Source organism: Drosophila pseudoobscura, unplaced genomic scaffold, assembly GCF_009870125.1.
Source record: "Drosophila pseudoobscura strain MV-25-SWS-2005 unplaced genomic scaffold, UCI_Dpse_MV25 Unplacedtig00000854, whole genome shotgun sequence".
NCBI lineage: Eukaryota > Metazoa > Arthropoda > Insecta > Diptera > Drosophilidae > Drosophila > Drosophila pseudoobscura.
The window spans coordinates 158,051-174,943 of NW_022881733.1; positions in this window are offsets into that span (position 1 = coordinate 158,051).

Genomic DNA, 16,893 nt, shown 5'->3' on the forward strand with positions numbered 1-16,893 from the left:
AGAGTATGAAGCAGATACCCGCTATAAACTATCACCTCTAGTTAAGTCTAAGGTAACAAATCCTTTCAAAAGGACGGGTGAAATTAGACAGGTAGACGAAAAACATTATGAAGAAAAGAATAGGGGTAGGAAAATAACTCATTATAAATCAAAATTCAAGAAAAAGAAGAAATCTAATAGAAGCAAATATAATAATTCCAGAGAAACCGAGGAAGTTAATGGAATCGGCGAACTTCAACACAATTAAAATCCTCATCTTCCTCATAATTACCATCGTAATGGCACAGGGCCAAAACATAGAAATAAATTCTATAAAATCCCAAAACGGATATATGATATTCAAAACTGGATCGATCAACATACCTATCAATTACGAATACCATTATCTAACTGTTAATGTAACTAAAACCGAAGAACTATACCAAACTTTGTTAAGGCAAGCCACTAAATTCCAGGACATAATCCAAATAAAATATCTAGTAGACAAATTGCAAAGAGAAATGAACGGGCTAAAAATAACCAAAAGAAATAAAAGAGGCCTGATCAATATAGTAGGAACAGCCTACAAATATCTCTTTGGAACACTAGATCAGGAAGATAAAGTCGATTTGGAACAAAAAATAGAAAATTTAGCCAGCCATAGTATTCAAATGAATGAACTAAATTTGGTAATAGATGCAGTTAATAGCGGAATAAACGTTATAAACAAACTAAATGAAGAAAAAGACAGGAATCAACAAATAGAAATTTTGATATTCAATCTACAACATTTCACAGAATATATCGAAGATATAGAACTAGGTATGCAATTAACTAGGCTCGGTATATTTAATCCAAAATTATTAAAACAAGACTACCTGGAACAAATAAATTCTGAGAAAATACTAAATATAAAAACCTCCACATGGCTAAAATCCGATACCAACGAAATTCTAATAATTTCCAACATTCCCAAAGACATTACAAAAGTACCAATCTATAAAATCGTTCCGTATCCAGACGAATTAAATAACATGTTAACAGATATGACATACGACAAGTACTACATAAAAAATGAAGAAGTATTTGTTAAAGAAACTAGATTGAAAACCAATGACAATTGTATAAAAGGAATTTTAATGCAAACTCCCACTAAATGTCCATATTCCAAAACATTTCAAAACTTTCAAATAAACTTTATTGAACCCAATATACTAATCACGTGGAATCTTCCAAAAACAACGCTAAATCAGAATTGTGTAAACCAAGAAATCATAGCGGAAGGAAATACCATTATAAAAATCTACAACTGTTCTATCCAATTAAATGAATTTACAATATCAAACACAATGTTAGATTTTGCCCAGAATGTTTATGTCAACAACAACATAACTAAAATAAAACCACTGTCGTATGTCCAAACTAATGAAATAATTATGCAATACACCACATATAGTAACCTATTACAAATAAGTCTACTAATTTCATTTGTCATAATTATATTAGTACTACTAAGTTATGTAGCTGTTAAATTTACGAAAACTTCTAAAAGAGTCACGGTTAAATGTATAAACCCTATAATAGAAGCAGAAGAGGAACCAACCTCAGCCACCGCACTTGACACCCCGTCACTATACCCGAGGGTAATCGCCTAGGGACAGGCTAATAACAAACGTTGGGGGAGTGACATATCCATAATTCCCCACATCCCATACACATTATGTTTATGTACAATTCATCCACCCCATCCACACAAGTAACAGGACCCCACTCAAGAATCAATAACTGTTTCTTCCCATACTCCAAGCTAGGGCCCCCCATAATATAAACAATGGACCACATTGTTTCAGCAACATTAGAATCACGCCACTCTCGAGAAATCGATTCTTTAGAATCACGCCACTCGTGAGGACCAATCAAAGCTAGACATAAAACCAAGGAGTATCACATTCCTAGCTCCGTCATGTAATGCAACACCGATCGCCAGCAGTGGATGCCTTTCATCAAAGCCGACGCATCCCCAAATATCGATCCAGGCACGTACGCCACCGACACGAAGATGCAGCCGAGGAAAGCAACGCCCGAAGCCAGAGTCGGGAGTTCCAAGAGAAGGGCTCATGGAAACTAGCCAGCAGCAGAGAGATCAGTTCCGTTTGAGACAAGCAGACCGAAATTTAAATCTTGTGACATAAAGATATTTAAGTTTGTAAAATAAAAGTATTTTTTTAAAAACTTAAAATCGAGTTGCGGATATTTAACTATATATATATTTATTTATTCCCGAGTATAGCACAAACACGTCCGCTTTAATCAATCGATTCTTTGTCAATACTCCAGCCCAACTTCTGCAAGTTCAGCCAAGCGGTACCGAACCCAAAAGCTCGAAGATCGGATGATATTTGGGGAATTTTAACTGCATAATCGGATGATCTTAGGAACTTTAACTGCATAATCGGATGATGTTGGGAATTTAAACTGCATAATCGGATGATCTTTCGCCCATTTGAGCGAACTTTTGGGCAAGCTTTTAATCTATGCTCTCCCTACGCTACGCTACTCTCTTGGGTCAAGGTAAACGTGACGTCTTTCGCTTAAATGCGTGCGCTGCGCGCCGGCTCTCTTTAGAAAGCTTTTCGGAAAGCTTGCAGCTTACGATCCACTTTCGGAGTTACTATGTCTCTGCACTTTTAAGCATTACCAAAAGAAAACTATGCTTATCCGTGATGTTCTATACTCGTTCCCTTAATTCGGCCCCTACACCACAGTTGAAGACGTAATTGTTCTCACAATGAGACTTAAACTGAAGAAGGCCATTTACTAAGGTTTAAGCTGAATATCTTTCAAGTGATAGACTCCTAAGTTTTTCTTATCTTCGCTAGCTAATTGGTAATATATGTCCCCACTCGGCGAATAACCTTGGCTGATATAAACACAGGCGCCAGCTTAGCGCTGAACTTTTTTAAAGCGTTGCTCTGACAAAAATTCCGGGCATACACGACGTCTCCGACTTTAAGTTGACGGACCCGGCTACGTAAGTTGTATGTCCTCGCATTCTGCTCGTGTGATTCAGCTACCTTTTGTTGGGCGGCTTGTCGACATACTTGTACTACATTTGGATATTCGACTCTGGTGTCATCCGATAGGAGATTTAGTCGTCTAAGTAGTTCATAATCCTTTCCGTTAAGAATCATATTCTGCCCAAAAGCAAGAAAATATGGCGAATACCCTGTGCTTCTATGGATATTGGCTCGTAACGCTGCACTAATTTCAGGTAACTTGTTGTCCCAATTAGTATGATCTTTGCCGACGTACGCTCTTATAGCCGCTAACACGGATCGGTTTAACCGTTCACTGGCATTGGCTTGCGGTGAATATATGGCAGTGCAGCGGTGAGTTACCCCGAATCTGGTAAGAAATGACTTGAAATTCCCAGAGACAAACTGCGAACCATTGTCGGTAAGTATAGTCTCAGGGACCCCGAAAGTACTAAATAACATATTTTCTAGGAAGTCACACACTTTACTTGAGGTAAACTTTTTGAGCGGACATAAGAAATGAAATTTGGTGTTGTGATCTACAATTATTAAGATACCAATATTCCCTTGCTTGGAACGCGGATACGGGCCCAACAAATCTAGATAAAGCTTTTGAAAAGGTCTTTCTGAGATCATTGGCTTACCCATTGGTGGTCTTAGCACGACATTAGCACTTTTGGTCTGGCGACAAACGTCGCATTTTGATACATAGGCTCGTATTTGTGTAACCATTTTTGGCCAAAACAAGTACCTTTTCACCTTTTCAACGGTTTTCCCAATACCACTGTGGGAAGCGTCTGGGGGGTCATGAGCCCTGGAAATTATATCGCTGGTAAGGCCTGATGGAATCCAAAGCTTCCAAGTTTTTTATCTGCTATCGCGTCCCCTGAAGATGGTTCGGTTCTTTTATACACCAAATTATCGTCAATTTTCAAATCGGGTAACTTAAGTTGATTAAGCCTTATGTGTTCTATTAGATCCATGTATTCGTTCGATTTAAACTCTGTAGAAGTAAGGTCGACTATGGGTCCGTTGCCGTTCAGCTCTCTTACCTCGGGTTCATCTTGGCGTGACAACGCGTCAGCCACTACGTTTTCGGATCCTTTACGATGTGATATTTGAAAATTAAATCCCTGTAATTTTATAGCCCAGCGGGCCAAGCGACCTGACAAATCTTTTTGCCTCATAAGCCATTGTAGGGACGCATGGTCCGTTATAACTTGGAAATCCTGTCCTTCTACGTAAGCTCTAAACTTCTTTATTCCTTTAATCACTGCCAAGCACTCGAGTTCAGTGACCGAATAGTTGCGTTGCGCCTTGGAAAGTTTCTCGGACATAAACGCTATAGGTAATTCTATCCCTTCCTCGTTTAATTGAGCTAGTACGCAGCCCAAACCAAAGGTGCTTGCGTCACATATTAACAAAAAGGGTTTCTTAAAATCGGGGGTGGCTAGGATTGGAGCAGATGTTAAGCAGGATTTGAGTTTATTGAAAGCTTCTTCAGCTGATGCGTTCCACTTAAGTGGTTGATGTTTTTTTTTTGTAGTTCCGTTAAGGGGTAGCTGACGGTGGCATAGTTATCGACAAAGCGTCTGTACCATCCAGCAAGTCCTAGAAATCTCCTTATCTGTTTCACCGTTTTTGGGATCGGGAACTCCATTATGGATTTTATTTTCCCCGGATCTGTCTTTAACTGACCATAACCTATTATGAACCCCAGATATTTAATCTCCCGTATACAAAAGTTTGACTTGGCTATATTAATCGTGAGATTTGCCTTACGCAAATGCATCGCTACCTCTTGTACCAGCACCAAGTGTGAATCAAAGTCATCTGAGAGCACCAGTAAATCGTCCAAATAGACAAAAACCCGATTCCTGAGGTGTGCAGGTATCACCTGATCCATAAGTCGGCACAACGTTTGAGCGGCATTAGTTAAGCCAAACGGCATTACCTTATACTGGTAAAGCGGCCTATTGGGAATGGTAAAAGCTGTATAGTGCCGAGATTTTTCTTCCAAAGGAATCTGCCAGTATGCGTGTTTCATGTCAAGTCCCGTTATGTATTTGGCTGGTGGTAATCTACTAAGAATGCCATCAATATGTGGTAAAGGGTAGGCATCTTTGCGAGTGTTCTTATTAATTTCTCGAGAATCTAAACATAATCGATTTTTCGTACCTTTCTTAACTAAAACGCAATTGCTACTCCAGGAGCTATTCGATTCCTCGATCACGTCTAATGCCAGCATTTTCTCCACTTCGTCAAACATTAACTTTTCCTTCGCGGGTGAAATCGGCCAATGGCGTTGTTTGACTGGTCTATCGGGTACCATTTCGATCGTGTGTTGGATAGCTTTCGTACGTCCTAATCCTTCCCTTTCAAACGAAGGAAACGAATGGATCACGGATTCTAGTCTAACCTTTTGGTCTTTGCTTAGATCGTGTACTGGCGGGGATTCCGAAGCCCTGGTTTCATTTCCTACGTCTAATTCTTGTACCACCGATCTATCCGTTAAAAGTCTTGCTACAAGACCGAATTCTATCCAGAAATCAATCCCTAAATACACATTTTGTTTCAAGGCGGGTATTATGAAAAATTCTATCTCCTTAGTATGATCGCGAAAAGTTATGGGTACTGTAATTTTCGCTACTACTTTACAAGATTCATTATTGGCCGTTCGAATATTTCCGGAGCATTTCTTTGCCTTGGCGTGTTGCGCGAACGACTTAGCGGCTTCACTTCCAAGGCAGCTTATCGTCGCCCCTGAATCTAGCAAGGCCATGAAGTTTTGTTCTTCTATGCTTAGTTCTATAAATAATCTGTTATCGGAGCTCAAAAGGACCGACGAGACAAGTCTTTTTCGCACCTTCTTTACCTTGGTCCAGAATTGCCTTAATCGTATGGTCGAACGTTTTGGTTGATACTTTAATTCTAGCTTATCTGAACGGGAACTTTCACCATCTATATCTATCTCCTCCGTCTGGGTTTGTGCCTCTACAAGGGACCTATTAGATCGAATTTTTGGACAATCCGGGTTGGAGGTGTTTTCTTGGAAAGTTTGCTCTTTCATTCTGTCATCATTGCCGGATGCGTCAGAATGGTGTTGGTTTGCGCATCCCGCTTGCGGTTTTCCGAGGGGTTACATTTTTCGCACTTTGGCTTAAAAGTATTTTTCGCCCCGCAGCCATAACAGAAGACTCGGCGTTCTGCTACGCAATCTTCAAACCGATGACCTGTTTTGTCGCAATTCCAGCAAACAAACCGCTTGCGGCGTAGCTCGGAGATACTCTCTTCTTCGAGTTCTTCTTCCTCACTCTGAATTTCTGATACGTGAGGTCTAGTTACCCTGTTTCTCTGTAGAATGTTGCCAGCATCTTTACAGAAGTGTTCATGCTTTTTAACTTCCTCCCTCAACTCACTTCTATTCTGTATTTTTAAATGCAAAAGCTCATATCGCAGAGCACTTTTCGCATTCCGCTTAAGAATATCGATCAGCTTGAGTTCGCTTATCTCGTGTGAAAGTCGTGCCACTAACTTCTCAATGGCTGACTGAAAATCTTCGAAGGATTCGTTGTCCTTCTGTTGACGTTTCCGTATCATTTCCCAAAGGTCAAAATCATCTTTCTGATCGTCGAATCTTTGCCTAAACGCTGTACAGAACGATGACCAGGAGTATTGGTGGTTTCTTCGATGAAAATCCCAGAACCAATCGCTGGCTTTACCTGTGAAAAGCAGATGCAGATTGTCGCAAAGTAACTGATCATCATCTTTGCCTAAACGCTGTACAGAACGATGACCAGGAGTATTGGTGGTTTCTTCGATGAAAATCCCAGAACCAATCGCTGGCTTTACCTGTGAAAAGCAGATGCAGATTGTCGCAAAGTAACTGATCATCATTCCCCAGAGTCTGTCCTGTAAGAGCACGAACGCGATATAGAAATTCTTCTACGTGCATTGCGTCTCGGGAACCATCAAATTTAAGACGCCAGCTTAGTAGGATATTTGCCGCTTTTGCCGGTGCTACATTTCCGGCTGTTTGACTACTCCTAGGAGTTCTTCCTTGGGAATCGCCTCTAACCGTGTAACTATCATTGTCTACGTCTCGTCTAACATTACTGTGTGACTCTGAGGGACCTCCGTTACCCGTAGCAGCCGCTGCGGCTAAATTCATATTGGAAAACTGGGCCTGTATAGTTTGTTCGATGGAAGTTTTTATGAACGAACTAAGGTTTTCCATCATAGATTTCTCCTGGTTTTGCATAACCGAATGGATGTAATTCGTAAGGTTTTCAGGTTGAGCGTTACTAAGTGACCTATTTCCGTTGCTACTAACCGACTGTCGACTCTCGGATAAATATTGATCTAAACTAGCTTGATACCTTGTTTGCATTCCTCGTTTAGGGGTTGCTCCTCGCCCTCGACCTCGGCTGTTTGTTCTCCCTTTTCTACGTAATAAGGTTGGATCTAGTTGTACCGTCCCATTGTCTTCGTTTCCCCGAACATTAGGTGGTATGGAGCCAGAGCTTAGGTGTAATTCTGCTGCTAGAGTATTATTTTCGTAACGCAGTCTACCAGGTTCGCATTCCGACTTGCACACTGGACAAGACTTTTCGCTTTTCAAATGTTCGCATACGCACGTATTATGAAATCGGTGGTGACAAGACGTGGTAGCTATTAACTGATCTTGCCGCAAATTTCCCCGGCAAATAATGCAAAGCGAGTCTGGATTGATCAATGCCGAAGCTAAATTTTCATTACTTCGGTGGACCGCCATGATTTGTATGAATTTCTTAATAAAAAAAAAATAATAATAATGAAAATAAAATTATGAAACTAATATGCAAATATGAGTTAACGAATATGAAATTTACTTAATATGTTCGCCCTCTCCAGGCATGATCTAGGTGGTCTACCACTAACTGTACGTTTCGATTTGAATAGTTGAGTAATTAAGTTGTGTATGTTGGCCAGTTCTATTACCAGTTTTGAAGGTATAAGTCCGGATAATGGACAGTCTCTATTTATCATAAGTAGAAGATCGTGATTCCTAAAATCTGCGACTTTTTCCTAACCCAACTAGAATTTGATAAAGGAATCTCTACAGCCAAGCTCAAGATAATTTAATGAATATAACTTTGAGTCGGGGTATCCGTCTTTTGAATAACTCCCGCAGTTCCCTAAATCAACATCTTTAGCTATCTCGTTGGTGGAGTCCTATATCGTGATATCAGTATATTGTAACTACCTATATAAGCTAGTCCATCCGGAGGAAGAGACAACAGATTATACACAGGTCGACTTTTCCAACCATGAAAAATAGTCGTAGGTTCCGTATGCAACAGCTGTCGTACTCCCACCCGAAGAGATCTATCAGTATAGTATTACCAGAGAATTATTGTTTTGGATGGAATATAGAGCTATGGTGGAGCCTAGCCCCAGAATGACATGCCTCTGGTACTAAAGTTAAGTACCAACTTTACGAGAGATCATGTCCCTTCGGGCCCCACGTTGGGCGCCAATTATGTAGCGTGCAGGTGTGGGATAGCTGTCGTTTACCCATACTAGTATGAAGAGATTTCGTGTGCACCTCTAGCTATGCTCTGACTAAGCTCGCCGGATTGTCGGGGTTCGTTCTACTCTCTCCTATCACATACTGACACACACTCGCATAATGTTTTAGGTGCACATTTAAAAATAATAAAATAATAATAAAAAAAAAAGAAGAACCAAACATAAAACTAACAACAGAATCCAGGTTTAACCGGAGCCAGGAATTGGTTATGGGACTAACAAGTTGGTTGTGGAAAGTGTGGACATACTGATCAATTACTCTACTCAAATGATGAGAAACTCCGGTGTTAGTGAGTATCTCTATCTTCTCTACCCTCCCGACCTATGCTATACAGGTAACCTGACCGTATAGACCCTTGAATAACGTTAAACAGTTATCATCCCACCACTTTGATCATGCCTTTCTGAGGGCGGAGTACTGAATTTAGAACATATTAGGGTTGTACTTCAAAATCAATATCATTATATATATATTTCAATAAATCCCTAATCATATAACTAAATTCTTGGGGGGGGGGGGGGGGGTTTTCTTAACTTATAATTAAATCCATTTTTTTTGTTGTGTCTCGATAGCTTAATATATTAGTAAGGAATTGCGAAGAAATATTAAAAAAAAAAAGATTTAAAAATGACCATCATATATGGGTAACAGATTTTAAAGGGGTGAGAGGTACCAATACATTATGGTTACGGATTTATAAAGGGAATATCAATAGAAAATTACATGTAACACGCAGGTTACTTCCCAGCTCAGTGCATATATGTACTTGTTCTTATTTACAAACTCACAGCGCTTTTGGTAGGCTAGTACCGCTTTTTCCATTCGTGATCGTTGAGCTCAATGATGACGTTGGTGCATAATTCTAAGGAAAAGAAAAGATATTTAATACGAGTATATGTGCACATGAGCGTACTAGAGTGTACTGCTTTGTAATCTCAAGGAAAATTAATGTTGCTCTCATACCCATTAGTTTCCAAAAACCATTATGTTGGCTGTGTTACATAACTAACTATAAAACTGTATACATCGTGTGACGAAAGAGAATGGTTTTTAGCCTGGCACATGAAATCTAGAGGAAAAAGGGGCTTGTGTTACATCCACGAGTAACTATGGTCCTCTATTGCCGTGATCGAGAGACATGTCAGCCAGGCTGAGTAGGACTGCGCCTCCGGAAGAATCCAACAATAATGCAATCAATTCGAGTTCATTATTGGGTGTCGCTGGCGCAGCTAAATCACTTGAAGATGGGGTAAATTAGCTCCTTAGCTGGGCTTCAGGTTGCCGATCAAATTTGACGTCGGTCTGCGGACTACACTCTCATTGGAGGCTCGATAAACGAGTGGCGTCAACGCCGCCAAAAATAAGGGTCCGGAGGCGCCTCTTGGTTTTCGCCGTGCATCCACACGGTTGTTGAGGCTTTCGACGGACAACGTCAAGCTGCAGGTTTCGCTGCTCGGTGCCTCCCGCGGGCTTACTACTTGTCTTATCAATCCACCGGCAACACTCCTCTCATAGACCACACCGTATATGCACTCCTATGCGACTGATGATCGCACGAGCGGTACCGTGGCTACGGGCCGCCGTCCTATAACACAAATTCATATATATATATTTTACCACGAACACTTTCCAAATTAATCACGGACATACCAGCTATGTTTTCTTTTCTTTACACTGCTTTCCTGGTTAATTACTCCTGATTCTGGGTCTTTATTGAACTCGGTTCACGAGGTATGGCGTAGTTGCCAGAACTGTTCGTTGGCTAAATATATATATATATATTTATTTATTCCCGAGTATAGCACAAACACGTCCGCTTTAATCAATCGATTCTTTGTCAATACTCCAGCCCAACTTCTGCAAGTTCAGCCAAGCGGTACCGAACCCAAAAGCTCGAAGATCGGATGATATTTGGGGAATTTTAACTGCATAATCGGATGATCTTAGGAACTTTAACTGCATAATCGGATGATGTTGGGAATTTAAACTGCATAATCGGATGATCTTTCGCCCATTTGAGCGAACTTTTGGGCAAGCTTTTAATCTATGCTCTCCCTACGCTACGCTACTCTCTTGGGTCAAGGTAAACGTGACGTCTTTCGCTTAAATGCGTGCGCTGCGCGCCGGCTCTCTTTAGAAAGCTTTTCGGAAAGCTTGCAGCTTACGATCCACTTTCGGAGTTACTATGTCTCTGCACTTTTAAGCATTACCAAAAGAAAACTATGCTTATCCGTGATGTTCTATACTCGTTCCCTTAATTCGGCCCCTACAGTGCTTATGCCCGAGATGTGCGATCCTGCCACATTTCCTGGAGCGTGGGGGCTATATAGGTGCGGTGGTTCAGTATACATGCCAGTGCTGGATAGGGACGGGTTCTATATAAGTGCAGGTGCCATATAGTTGCGGAGGTTCCACTTTTTTGGGGCTATATTGCCATATTGTTATGCCCGAGATGTGCGATCCTGCCACATTTCCTGGAGCGTGGGGGCTATATAGGTGCGGTGGTTCAGTATACATGCCAGTGCTGGATAGGGACGGGTTCTATATAAGTGCAGGTGCCATATAGTTGCGGAGGTTCCACTTTTTTGGGGCTATATTGCCATATTGGTGCTTATGCCCGAGATGTGCGATCCTGCCACATTTCCTGGAGCGTGGATGCTATATAGGTGCGGTGGTTCAGTATACATGCCAGTGCTGGATAGGGAAGGGTTCTATATAAGTGCAGGTGCCATATAGTTGCGGACGTTCGACTTTTTTGGGGCTATATTGCCATATTGGTGCTTATGCCCGAGATGTGCGATCCTGCCACATTTCCTGCAGCGTGGATGCTATATAGGTGCGTTGGTTCAGTATACATGTCATTGCTGGATAGGGAAGGGTTCTATATAAGTGCAGGTGCCATATAGTTGCGGAGGTTCCACTTCTTTGGGGCTATATTGCCATATTGGTGTTTATGCCCAAAATATGCGATCCTGCCACATTTCCTGGAGCGTGGGGGCTATATAGGTGCGGTGGTTCAGTATACATGCCAGTGCTGGATAGGGACGGGTTCTATATAAGTGCAGAAGCCATATAGTTGCGGAGGTTCCACTTCTTTGGGGCTATATTGCCATATTGTTATGCCCGAGATGTGCGATCCTGCCACATTTCCTGGAGCGTGGGGGCTATATAGGTGCGGTGGTTCAGTATACATGCCAGTGCTGGATAGGGACGGGTTCTATATAAGTGCAGGTGCCATATAGTTGCGGAGGTTCCACTTTTTTGGGGCTATATTGCCATATTGGTGCTTATGCCCGAGATGTGCGATCCTGCCACATTTCCTGGAGCGTGGATGCTATATAGGTGCGGTGGTTCAGTATACATGCCAGTGCTGGATAGGGCCGGGTTCTATATAAGTGCAGAAGCCATATAGTTGCGGAGGTTCCACTTCTTTGGGGCTATATTGCCATATTGTTATGCCCGAGATGTGCGATCCTGCCACATTTCCTGCAGCGTGGATGCTATATAGGTGCGGTGGTTCAGTATACATGCCAGTGCTGGATAGGGACGGGTTCTATATAAGTGCAGGTGCCATATAGTTGCGGAGGTTCCACTTTTTTGGGGCTATATTGCCATTGTGGAGATAATGTTTTTTATCCCCAATCGGCCGACTAATTATTCCAATTAAATAAAACTCGGCGCAGAAATAAAATTGCGATATGTTCTTTAATGCGTGACATCCAAATTGCAAGTGTGGCTTGCCTGCCCTTTACATTGCCGCTCCGATCGCTAAGCGCAGCTTCGCTCGGCCGACGTCGGTAGGCAGACGCAAAGCGGTGATAGCGAAGAGCGAGCTGGCAGAGAGCGTTTAGCAGGGCAAGCAAGCGCAAAGCTTTAACAAACAAATGAGTGACATAGACATAAGTAACAAACAAAATAAGCGGCTGAGGGCCAAGAATTAGGTGCTATTTGGTAAGCAGCTAATCGGCTGCGTTCTGCTCCGAACATTCACCCCCCGTTGGAAGGCAAAGGCTTTCAACAGATCCATCCTGAAGGGGCAGAACCGCTATTTTTCCAACGGCCCTCTTGAAGATGCTTGCTTGGGCGCAGGTGGCGGCTACGCTGTGATGATCGTCGAACGCAGCAATAGGCGCTTCTTTACGAAGGCGGCTTGTCGTGATTGAGTCTTGATCATCGGGAACCTCTGTAATTGCATAGAATGGCAGGAAATTTGGCAATGTAGAAATTGTTGAAAGTTGAATTTCATTTAGCGTGGATATGTAGGTTTTTAATATATCGAAAAGTTCGCGCTGCAGTTCCTGATTCTCCGATCGCAGTTTTTCCACTTGCACCTGGCACTCGAGCAGCTGCTTCCTGCATTGCTGCTCTAAGTTTTGGTACTCCAGCGTTGTGGGCCGAAAATCGTCATTAGAGATGGAGGAGGAATTTTCAAAAGCGGCTAAAACTGCACGCTTATTCTCCGAGCTATCAATGCTTCCTGACACTATCCAACCAAGTTTTGTCTCCTGCAATGTTGGCAATCGGTCTGATAGTCGAATCTGTCCGACGCACATTAAATCGAAGAACAAACCACCACCTATCAACAGATCGATACGCTGGGGCTTGGAGAAATTAGGATCAGCTAGTTTTAGATTATTCGGCATGGGCCAATCCTTTGCGTCTAGGCTGAAGTTAGGCTGCATTTCCGTAATTGAGTTGGTTACAATTGCAGCGAAGGAAGCTCGATAGCTTGCGTCCTGGGATTGTACAACTATATGTACAGACTTGCTCGAAGGTAGAATGGAATCTCCGATTCCGGAGATGTGAACATAAGACGAGCGATGATCCAACTGCAACTGATCAGCAAGTCTAGATGTTACAAAGTTTGCCTGTGACGCAGAATCCAAAATGGCACGACATGGGATAAGTGCTCCATAACGATCTGTTACATGGACGAGGGCAGTAGGTAGCAACACGTTCTGGCTAGGCTGAGATTTCTGGCTCGAGGGTGGAGGGCTGGTATATTTGCTTGCAACTAGGGCACTTGCAGGATCATGCTGGGTCGGTTCCGTGCTCGGCGACGGCAACTCAGCGTCAGCGCCCGACTGCATGTGGAGCAGAGTGTGATGCTTGGCTTGGCAATTTCTACATGCCCCTGACTTGCAGCGTTGCAATGAATGGCCTTTGTTGAGGCAGTTTAGACACAAATGGCGCTTCTTCACCTCCTTGTATCGAGAAAAGACAGGAAGATCTAGAAATGCCTGGCATCGGGATATGTAGTGATCAGAAGATTTGCAATACTTGCATGTTGAGCTAGTATGATCGTTAATGGAGGTGATTAGGGTGCTAGGTTTACTTTCTCCCACCTGCTGGCTAGGAATTGTTACCATAGCCGATCCCAAATTTTCCAGCATCCGACATCTTGCTTCCAAGAATGAGGCCATGCTTGACCACCTGGGCAATCCTGACGTCGGCAAGCTCTCCTCCCATTTCTCCTTGGTCTTGTGGTCCAATTTCGTGCCTATGATGAAGATCAGCAACCCATCGGAAATCTCCTGCGGGGTCGCCAAGGTCTGCAGTGCACGCAAGTGCGAATTGATTTTATCGCTGAGCGCGCGCAAGCCGATAGCCGAGCCCTTCTCCACCCCTTGCAGCCCGAAAATAGCCTTGACGTGTGCCTGAAAATGCAACAGTTTATTATCGAATCGCAATATTAGTAAATTCAACGCCTTGTCGTAATTCTCCTCAGAAAGTTCCAAGGAACGAATCGTATCCAGCGCAGCACCATCTAGACATCCACGCAGATATTGGAATTTTTCGATGATTGGGATACGATGGTCTTTGTGCACCATTGTCGAGAACATTGAGTGGAATTCTGGCCAATCCATGTAGCTCCCACCGAATCGCGGAAGCTGCAACTCGGGCATTCGAGAACGGCCTATACTACTATAGCCGAACAACGACGAATTCCCCTCGAGAGTATGCCGAGCTGTTGAATTGGCAACATTTACCGTGCGCGCAGCCATCAACTCCCGCGAAAGCCTGGACCTAACCTTGACGTAAACATTCGAAAAGTCCAGCCGGGCATCATGGGCTAACTGCAGGAAATCCAACCTTTCAAGGCTCGTTTGAGCGGCATCGAAATCCGCATTCATTCGCTCAATTTGCTCTAAGCGAGCTTGAAGTTCTGCCTCATCTAACTCGGCAAGCTCTTCCTTGGTGAGAAAGCGATCCATGGCCTTTAGTTGGCGCGCGACGGACTCGGCCTTGTGCTTGTAGAAATCAACATCACTCGGCATTGCTGCGTTCGCGACATTGGTAGGATCAGGTGCTGCCATGTTGAGGTTTTAAAAGAGTCACTCAGCACGACCGAAAAAAAACACCCTGTATACGTATAAACGTGCGAACCGAAAGCAAAGGGATTACAGCTAATGCCTTTAGCTGTGCGGCTGTGCGAGCTGTCCGATTCCGCTTTGTACTCCGCTTGTGTGTATTAGTGAGTTCGCTGCACTGCACTGACCGAATTGTCGCGACAGAGAAATTAATAGCCAGCAATGCGTGTATGTAGGTGTATGTGAGTATGTTTTAGCACCGAATTGTGCTTAACCGCCGAAAATTTGTTAATGCTAACGAATGTCGATCGCGAATGATAATTAATTGACACTGCAACTCAGAGATCACGTCGGGGTCACCAAATTTTATGTGGAGATAATGTTTTTTATCCCCAATCGGCCGACTAATTATTCCAATTAAATAAAACTCGGCGCAGAAATAAAATTGCGATATGTTCTTTAATGCGTGACATCCAAATTGCAAGTGTGGCTTGCCTGCCCTTTACATTGCCGCTCCGATCGCTAAGCGCAGCTTCGCTCGGCCGACGTCGGTAGGCAGACGCAAAGCGGAGATAGCGAAGAGCGAGCTGGCAGAGAGCGTTTAGCAGGGCAAGCAAGCGCAAAGCTTTAACAAACAAATGAGTGACATAGACATAAGTAACAAACAAAATAAGCGGCTGAGGGCCAAGAATTAGGTGCTATTTGGTAAGCAGCTAATCGGCTGCGTTCTGCTCCGAACAGCCATATTGGTGCTTATGCCCGAGATGTGCGATCCTGCCACATTTCCTGGAGCGTGGATGCTATATAGGTGCGGTGGTTCAGTATACATGCCAGTGCTGGATAGGGACGGGTTCTATATAAGTGCAGGTGCCATATAGTTGCGGAGGTTCCACTTTTTTGGGGCTATATTGCCATATTGGTGCTTATGCCCAAAATATGCGATCCTGCTACATTTCCTGGAGCGTGGATGCTATATAGGTGCGGTGGTTCAGTATACATGCCAGTGCTGGATAGGGAAGGGTTCTATATAAGTGCAGGTGCCATATAGTTGCGGACGTTCGACTTTTTTGGGGCTATATTGCCATATTGGTGCTTATGCCCGAGATGTGCGATCCTGCCACATTTCCTGCAGCGTGGATGCTATATAGGTGCGTTGGTTCAGTATACATGTCATTGCTGGATAGGGAAGGGTTCTATATAAGTGCAGGTGCCATATAGTTGCGGAGGTTCCACTTCTTTGGGGCTATATTTCCATATTGGTGTTTATGCCCAAAATATGCGATCCTGCCACATTTCCTGGAGCGTGGGGGCTATATAGGTGCGGTGGTTCAGTATACATGCCAGTGCTGGATAGGGACGGGTTCTATATAAGTGCAGAAGCCATATAGTTGCGGAGGTTCCACTTTTTTGGGGCTATATTGCCATATTGGTGCTTATGCCCAAGATGTGCGATCCTGCCACATTTCCTGCAGCGGGGATGCTATATAGGTGCGGTGGTTCAGTATACATGCCAGTGCTGGATAGGGACGGGTTCTATATAAGTGCAGGTGCCATATAGTTGCGGAGGTTTCACTTCTTTGGGGCTATAGTGCCATATTGGTGCTTATGCCCAAAATATGCGATCCTGCCACATTTCCTAGAGCGTGGGGGCTATATATGTGCGGTGGTTCAGTATACATGCCAGTGCTGGATAGTGAAGGGTTCTATATAAGTGCAGGTGCCATATAGTTGCGGAGGTTCCACTTTTTTGGGGCTATATTGCCATATTGGTGCTTATGCAGAAAATATACGATCCTGCCACATTTCCTGGAGAGTGGATGCTATATAGGTGCGGTGGTTCAGTATACATGCCAGTGCTGGAAAGTGAAGGGTTCTATATAAGTGCAGGTGCCATATAGTTGCGGAGGTTCCACTTTTTGGGGCTATATTGCCATATTGGTGCTTATGCCCGAGATGTGCGATCCTGCCACATTTCCTGCAGCGGGGATGCTATATA